The sequence below is a fragment of the Chelonia mydas genome, chromosome 20, assembly GCF_015237465.2.
Source record: "Chelonia mydas isolate rCheMyd1 chromosome 20, rCheMyd1.pri.v2, whole genome shotgun sequence".
Taxonomy (NCBI): domain Eukaryota; kingdom Metazoa; phylum Chordata; order Testudines; family Cheloniidae; genus Chelonia; species Chelonia mydas.
Window position 1 is genome coordinate 4,491,706 of NC_051260.2, and position 8,381 is coordinate 4,500,086.

Below are 8,381 nucleotides of genomic sequence, written 5' to 3' on the forward strand. Positions count from 1 at the left end.
GGGATGATAATACTGCAAACTGAATCCCGAGTGGAAGAATGCTGAATGGCAATCAGTCCCACAGAGATCCCCTGAAGCAATGCCCTTAGGAGAATAGCTCTTGGCAAGTTCAGCCTCATAGAAGAGATCGTTTTGGAAAAAAAACACATGCTTACTGTCATCTATCCGCCCGCTCCCATGCTGCAGCCACCATGCATGGGGAGGGTTTCTAGCCACGCTCTTCGGCATGACTGCAGAGGCCGCATTTAAGAGACACGTGTCCTGCAGCTGGCTCAGAACAGCTGATATAATTAGAACCAAACAACTACAAGCAAGAGGCCTTTGTCTGCAGCGGGGTGTTTCCTCAGTGCAGCTTCCCTTCCGTGCAAAGCCAACTTACGCTATTGATCCAGGAAATGTAGGCAGACACCCTGGTGAACACCGAGGGCTTCCGGTAGACGTTACAGCCCGAGGAGGAACCAAAACTGGTCACTCCACAGACGTAGTACTTGCTATTCACCAGGCAGTTCAGAGGGCCTCCAGAATCACCCTGCAGAGCAAAGCCAAAGGGCAACAAAACTTGGCACATATTGCAACGAACAGCAATGTTTGGCTTTCTTAGCACTTTCCAACAGACAACCTCAAAGTGCCTTCAAGACTCCACGTCTCCCCTTCCCCAGTGAAGTAGACTATCTCTGAGTGAGGTGACTGAACAGAATAGCCAGCATTAGAATACAGGCATCCTGACCTGTGGAACTCATTGCCAGGGGATGTTGGGAAGGCCAAAACTGTAACAGGGTTCATAAAAGAACTAGCTAAGTTCATGGAGGATAGATCCATCGATGGCTATTAGCCAAGATAGTCAGGGATGCAACCCCATTGCTCTGGGTGGCCCTAGCCTTTGACTGCCAGAAGCTGGGAGTGGATGACACGGGACGGATTACTCGATTGCCTGTTCTGTTCCTGCTGAAGCATCTGGCATTGGTCACCATTAGAAGGCAGGATAGTGGGCTAGATGGACCCTTGGTCTGACTCAGTATGGCTGCTCTTATGACAACTCCTCCTGGGCCATCCACTGGTCCCTACAACTCCTCTTCCCACAATATATAGGGCAATGTCCGGTGAATTCATTTCCTATCAGCACTTATAAAACCCCCGGGCGAGCGTGGTGTCTCCCTTTGTGCCCGTCCACAGAGGAGACGAGTCTGTTATATCCCCAGCTGTCACACGCTGGCTCTTCAGCGTCTGCTGCAGCACCCTGTCCCTTTAGTTCTGGAGGTTCCCCGTTCAGCTCCCAGAGTGTTGATCAAGGTGGTGGCCAGACTTGCAGCACTGCAGCCGCACATCTACCATTCATAGCCTCGTAAGGGGTTACTGCAAACTAACGCAGCAGCTGGCGAAGCACCAACGGCAGCCTGACTTCCAAAGACAGAAGGTCGAGCTGGAAAGTCAGCACAGGAGAAGAGAATGGAAAAGCGAGCGGGTCACTTGGAAAATCATTTTTTTCAGCCCTAACCCCCTGGGAAGGGGACACAGCCAAGTGAACCTTGTGAGTGTATGATCTCCAGCTTCGACCCACCAACCCAAATAACATACAATACCCAAGCTTAACCCCTACACAGCACCTCCCTTCCAGGAGGTGGAGAGCCCTTCTAAAGGGCTATTCATCTGAAAGTGCTTTGGCAAGGAATTGACTGATGGGCGACACAGAGAGGGGAAATGACCGGACTGAGATCACACAGCAGCTAGGTAGCAGAGCCAGGAACAAAACCCAGGTGCCACCGGACCACAATTCGGAACAATACCCAAGTGTAAACCTTGTATAGAACACCCCCGTCCAAGGAGGCGACAAGAGCGGCTGAGATCCTGGGAATGCTCTTGCTTGGTTCACTCGCTTGGCAGTTACCTGGCACGAAGAGTGCACACCGTCACCTCCAGCACACACCATGGTGTCCTTGACCGTGGAGCCCCAGTAACTGGAACTGGAGCAGATACTGTAGGATACGATGGGAAGCGAAGCTTGCTGCAGGATTTCAGCCAGCTTCCCATTAGCTGCGCAAAATACATCAGAGACCTGGGGTTAGTTTAAAAGGAAAATGGCCCGTTTTTCCCCAGACACCTGGGGTGAAGTTCTGAGCTGCAGGATCAAACACAACCAACTTCGGGATCTAGAATTCCTTTATATTTTCTTACTCGTTGGCCAACTTCTTATCCAATATATGAGCTTTGCTATGCTAATCTCTCCCCTGTTATGGAGTTACGGCCATAAAACTTGGCTGGGAATTTGCTTTCAATACGCTCGAAAGCAAGGGATTGGAGTCAGTCTGGACTGTTACGGGCACGTCTCGGGATCCCCAAATTATAGGTCATTGGCTGGGCCTGATTCTGAGCTCATTTTTATGAGTGTAAATTACAACTTCAACAGAGTTACGCCCAGTGTTAAGATCAGAACGAGGCCCAGCAGTTCGTAAATTTGTTTTAGTCTAGAGCATTTTCTGGAAAAAAAGGGAGCTTCTAAAGGCTGCACTGGTGCTGGCCACCACAGCAAAGGGAGAGTGCCGGATGACCCCACATTTCCCCGAGGTGTTCTCAGGGCTCGTGTGAATCAGTGAGCAGATCTCCAAAGGGCAGCTGACTGCAGCTCTGACGTTCCTCCATAGCGTCTCCTCACTTAGCTGGTGCGGCCGGGAATGGCATGGTCTTGCATGTCAGGTCGTGTTGCAAAACCATCCAGGGGCAGCCGCGTAGCCAGGTGGAGGGAACAGGGGGTAGCGATCCAAAAGAAAAAAGGCACCGCCCACCCACTGCGGCGCTTTCACTCACCCAGCAGCGCTCCGGCGGCCAGCCCTCACTCGCTCCGGAGGTGCCGCCGAAGACCCGGAGCGAGCGAAGGTCCCGCCGCCGAAGACCCGGAGCGCCGCCGGGTGAGTAAAAGTGCTGAGGCAGGTGCCTTTTTCTTTTTGGATCTCTCCCCCCTGTTCCCTCAACAGGGGAAAATTTAAAAAGGCGGCAAGACATTGACAAGGCGCCACTTCTGCTCAGCGCGGGAGCGGCCTCTCCTCCCCTTAGCTGCGCCACTGTCCAGGAGGAATGAAGTGAGGCCAAGCTCCCTCTGGAGGGGGAGCAAACAGGGTTTAGATCTTACGCACCAAACTACAGACCAGGGTGGAATCCTGGTCCCGTCGAATGGCAAAAGTCCCAATAGGGCCGGAATTTCCCACAGGTCTTGTGTAACAAGTGATACGTTGGCTCTTCTATAGCACATTCATTGGGAGGGTTTTAAAGGGCTTTGCAAACCATTAACAAAGCCATGGGTCGCAACAAGTCTGAGCGATCACCACTGTTTTATACAGGGGGAAACTGAGGCACGGAACGGTCCGGGGTTTGTTCAAACTCTCAGGAAGTGTGGGGCAAAGTGGGGATGCTAGTCACATCCAAGCCTCACCCACCTCCAAGTCTGTGCCCTCAATCACTGGGCCATCCCATGCCCCCTCTGGAATGTTCCTAAATTCCGGCACTTACTTTGGGTCAAGCCCCAGCCAGTGACGTAGCAAGGATTGTTGTTTGGCAGAATCTGGCCTGAACTGGGCAGCGCGGCCAGCTGCACGTTGCTGTTCAGAGATGCGCTCTGGGAGAGACGGAGCAGAGCGATGTCGTAGCTGCAGAAGAACAAAGGAAACCGCGTCAAACGGCCTTTCACGGGCAAAGGGGTTGCATTTAAGTGACCTCCGCTGTCGCCGATGGTAAAACCGAGGCTGGGGCTTTCAAAGGAGCCCCAATCAATTGAAAGCAGGGGGTGGGACCACCGTGTTGCGCGACGGTCACTTGACAAAATGACCGTACTTGGTGATGGACACTGGGGGCGGGGGTGGTGGTTATGTCATTCAATTTTTTAAAAAATTACCATGGACCTCAAAATTTTTTACCATGGGCATGTTGCTGACCCCTGATTGAAAGCTGATTGGAGCTAAGCACTGAACTCTTCGCTCTTTTGAGCAACCGAGCCGTAATGTCCCCTAAAGAAGGCACAGAAGAAGGGCCTCAGAAGTCAGCTCTCTCAGGCACATTCCCACCGAAGGACAGCACAGAGGACTGGACGAGGACCCAGCACTGGGCCTTGTATTATTAAGCAGATGCTTGATAAGGTAGAAAAATACCTGAGCCCACTGCCAGCCCAACCCAGAAGCACCCAGTACCATCAGAAACCCAGCTCCCCAGCAGCTAGTCCAGAGGTGGGCAAACTATGGCCCGGGGGCCGAATCCGGCCCTTCAGACTTTTTAATCCAGCCCTCAAGCTTCTGCTGGGGAGCAGGGTCCGGGGCTTGCCCCACTCCACGTGTGCCATGGCTCTGTGCGGCTCCCGGAAGCAGCAGCGTGTCCCCCTTCCGGCTCCTACACATGGGGCAGCCAGGGGGCTCCGCACGCTGCCCCCGCCACAAGCGCTGCCCCCGCAGCTCCCATTGGCCGGCAACCATGGCCAATGGGAGCTGCAGGGGTGATGCCTGCGGATGGGCAGCATGCAGAGCCGCCTGGCCGTACCTCCGCATAGGAGCTGGAGGGGGGACATGCCGCTGCTTCTGGGAGCTGCTTGACGTAAGTGCCACCCGGAGCCTGCACCCCTGACCCCCTCCAGAGCCCCAACCCCCTGCCCAGCCCTGATCCCCTCCCTTCTTCCAAACCCCTCAGTCCCACCCTCCTGCACCCCAGAGCTCACACCTCCAGCTGAAGGCCTCACATCCCCCCCCCGCACCCCAATCCCTTGCCCCAGCCCAGAGTCCCCTCCCGCACCCTGAACTCCTCATTTCTGGCCCCACCCCAGAGCCCACACCCCCAGCCGGAGCCCTCACCCCCTCCTGCACCCCAACCTCCAATTTCATGAGCATTCATGGCCCGCCATACAATTTTCATACTCAGATGCGGCCCTCTCGTCAAAAAGTTTGCCCACTCCTGAGCTAGTCGGCCGGAGGATCCTGGTGGTTACCCAGGACAGTCTGTATGGAAAAAGTATGCAGACCCAAGTGCTACCCTGGTACCCATTAGAGCTGTAGGAAGACACTGGCCAAACTGGAGTCTGCTTTCCTCATTTCCAAACACTGTTTGTTCTGCCTGTGCAACTCTACCTCCTTAGGCCCTGGACCATCCGGCTCTGGTCTGAACCGACCTGTCGTACCAGCGAAGAACACTATTGAGTGGGACCTTCTCCAAGATATCCATTTGGGTTCTGGTTCCACCCAAGGGTTTTGAAAACTGTCTATACTGGGGGCCAACTCAGGCTGTACGTCACTGAGTAGCTCAGACGAAGGGAGCTCCAAGTGCAGCGCATTCTTATTTCTCCAGCGTGTAAGGAGCTCGGACTTTGTGACCTTTCACGTGAAATCCCTTATCCGAAGCCACGCAGGTGTGAAACAGGAGGTGCCTTACCCAGCAGCAGCAGAGTTGCTGTTCCATTTAGGATGGATGACCTTACTCGCCACGCTCAAATACTGCTCCGTGCCATCGTTCTTATTCAGGTTGTACTCTCCGGCGACCACCCGGAAAGTCAAGGAACTGTGGAGAAGAGGAACAAGCTGTGATGTGTTGTAAGGTGCCAAGTTGGCATCAATCCCCCTTCGCCCCCAAGTTCTGACGGCATCGTGATGCAATTGGAATATGAGCCAGTCCCCCCTTTCTCTACTTCTGAGGGGAAGGGTGCTGAACATAATGTTAATAACTAACTCATCTACAGCTCTTTCTTACCAGATCTTCACAATCTTTATCCTTGCAACATCTCTGGGGGGGGGGGGGTAGGCAACTGTTACTGACCCCATTTTACAGATGGGGAACGGAGACCTAGAGAGGCTAAATGATTTGCCTAACATCACACAAGAAGTCTGTGCAGAGCAGGTAACCAAACCCTGATCTCCCAAGTCCTAGACTAGTGCCTTAGCCACTTGTCCATCCTTTCCCCGAGTAGGAATCACATAGGAATCGCCATAGTGGATCAGATCCAGGAATTCACTGAAGGTTGAGTACAGGCCTCAGGACTGGGCCTTGAATTATTAAATAGCCGCATGATAAAAAGGAACCAAGTCCTGTTTGAGAAGCCAGAGCCCAGCTGCTCCAGAGGAAAATTCAAGAAACCCTATAATGGGCAATTAGTGAAATAAACTGCACAATGGACAGGTTTCTGCCTAACTCTAGAGCTGGCTGAAATTTTTCCATTGAAACATAATCTCAGAAATATCACAAAAATGTCCGGTTAAAGAGGTCATCTAGTCCAGCAGTTCTCAAACTGTGGGAGACAACCCAGTTTTCATGGGGTCACCAGGGCCGGTGTTCGACTTGCTGGGGCTCAGGCTTCACTAGCCTTAGGAGTCAAAGTCTTCCCCAATATCCCTTTGGATGAAAGGTGGCTTTTTTTGTGTGTGCCGAAAACTAAAATTTGAGGTGAACAAGGTTTCCCCAGTGAAAACCCAAGAATTTTCACTGAAAATGTGGGAAATTCTGACAAAATACGGGGGGGGGGGGGGAGAACAAGAACGGTATACATTTATTGGGAAAATAATTAGCATTTTCAGCCAGCTGTAGCTAGCACCCGCCCCGGAAACATTCAGTGGCTGGATTCTGCCCTGCGGTGGGGTGAGAGAGAGAGGAAGTGCGTGTTTTGGCACACCTAGGCCCCGCCAGGAAGGAGGGTGAGCTACTTAAGTCATGTTCGGATCTGACATGTTGAAGACTAACAACACTGCATTGTTGGTCGTTTCAGATGCTACTTGGAATGGGCAGAATTACACACAGGAGGGTGCGTATATAACACGCTGTGTCATTGTGTGCTACAGGCATAGACAGGCACTGGCTAGGGCTAGAGGAGGCTTAGGCCCCCCCCCCCGCATCGCCGAAATTTCTCTGTCCAGCCATGCCAGGCAAAGGCATAGCAGGGGGAGGGCCCTGCCTACACACTAGGTGATTCCCAGCAAGTGGAGCTAGATTCCTCAGTCCCAGCAGGGATTGCCGGCTCCTGAGCAGCGCTCCCTGGGAATGGGAAAGGGGATCCTGAGGTGATTGTGGGGGAGAAAGGGAGTCCCAAAGGCAGGGGGAATCCTGAGACCCTGCATCCAACGGCGCCAGGGCCAGGAAAGGGGAGGGATGTTGTGGGGGGAGGGCCCCACCTGCGTGTGAACCCACGCCTCATGCGATGCTGGGGTGGGCTCTGAATTTGTGAGGATTGAGAGCCAACGAGTCAGAGCGGGGAGCCGGGCCCGCTCCTGCTTTAGACCCTGACCCGCATCTGATTAAAAAGTCTCTTTAATGGGTAGATAAACCAACCACTGGGGCCTCCATTACCTGTCCACGCAGTGAGCTGCAGTCATCACCCAGTTCTTCTTCACCAACGACCCACCGCAGGTGTGATACCATTTTCCACCAGAGCTATACTGGAGGGAAATCTAGATTTGGGGTGACGAAAGGGAAAGAGAGAGATAATAAGACAGCAAATATCATAATGCCACTATATAAATGCATGGTACACATCCACACCTTGAATATCGTGTGCAGTTCTGGTCGCCCCATCTCAAAAAAAGATACATTCAAAATGGAAAAGGTCCAGAGAAGGGGTAACAAAAATGATTAGGGGTACGAAACAGCTTCCACATGAGGAAAGAATAGAAAGACTGGGACTGTTCATCTTAGACAAGAGACGACTAAGGGGTGATATGACAGAGGTCTGTAAAATCATGACTGGTGTGGAGAAAGTGAAAGTGTTATTTACCCCTTCACATAACACAAGAACTTGGGGTCACCCAATGAAATGAATAGCTGGCAGGCTTAAAAACAAACAAAAGGAAGCACTTCTTCACACAAGGCACAGTCAACCTGTGGAACTCACTGCTGGGGATGTTGTGCAGACCAAAACTATAACTGGATTTAAGAAAGAATTAGATAAAGTCATGGAGGATATTAGCCAAGATGGTCAGGGATGCAACCCCATGCTCTGGGTTTCCGCTCAGTCTCACTGCCAGATGGTGGGACTGGACGACAGGAGATGGATCACTCAATAATTGCCATTCTGTTCATTCCTCTTGAAGCATCTGGCATTGGCTACTGTCAGAAGACAGGTTTCAGAGTAGCAGCCGTGTCAGTCTGTATTCGCAAAAAGAAAAGGAGGACTTGTGGCACCTTAGAGACTAACCAATTTATTTGAGCATAAGCTTTCGTGAGCTACAGCTCACTTCATCGGATGCATTCAGTGGAAAACACATTGAGGAGATTTATATACACACAGAACATGAAAAAATGGGTGTTATCAAACACATTGTAAGGAGAGCGATCACTTAAGATGAGAACCAATTTATTTGAGCATAAGCTTTCGTGTAAGCTCATCTTAAGTGATCACTCTCGTTACAGTGTGTATGATAGAACATGAA

General features: G+C 51.9%; 1 pseudogene; it reads right to left on the reverse strand.

Moving 5' to 3' along the window:
• Positions 1–260: 260 nt before the first annotated feature.
• Positions 261–8,381, reverse strand: part of LOC119564296 — a 9,452-nt pseudogene continuing 1,331 nt past the window's right edge.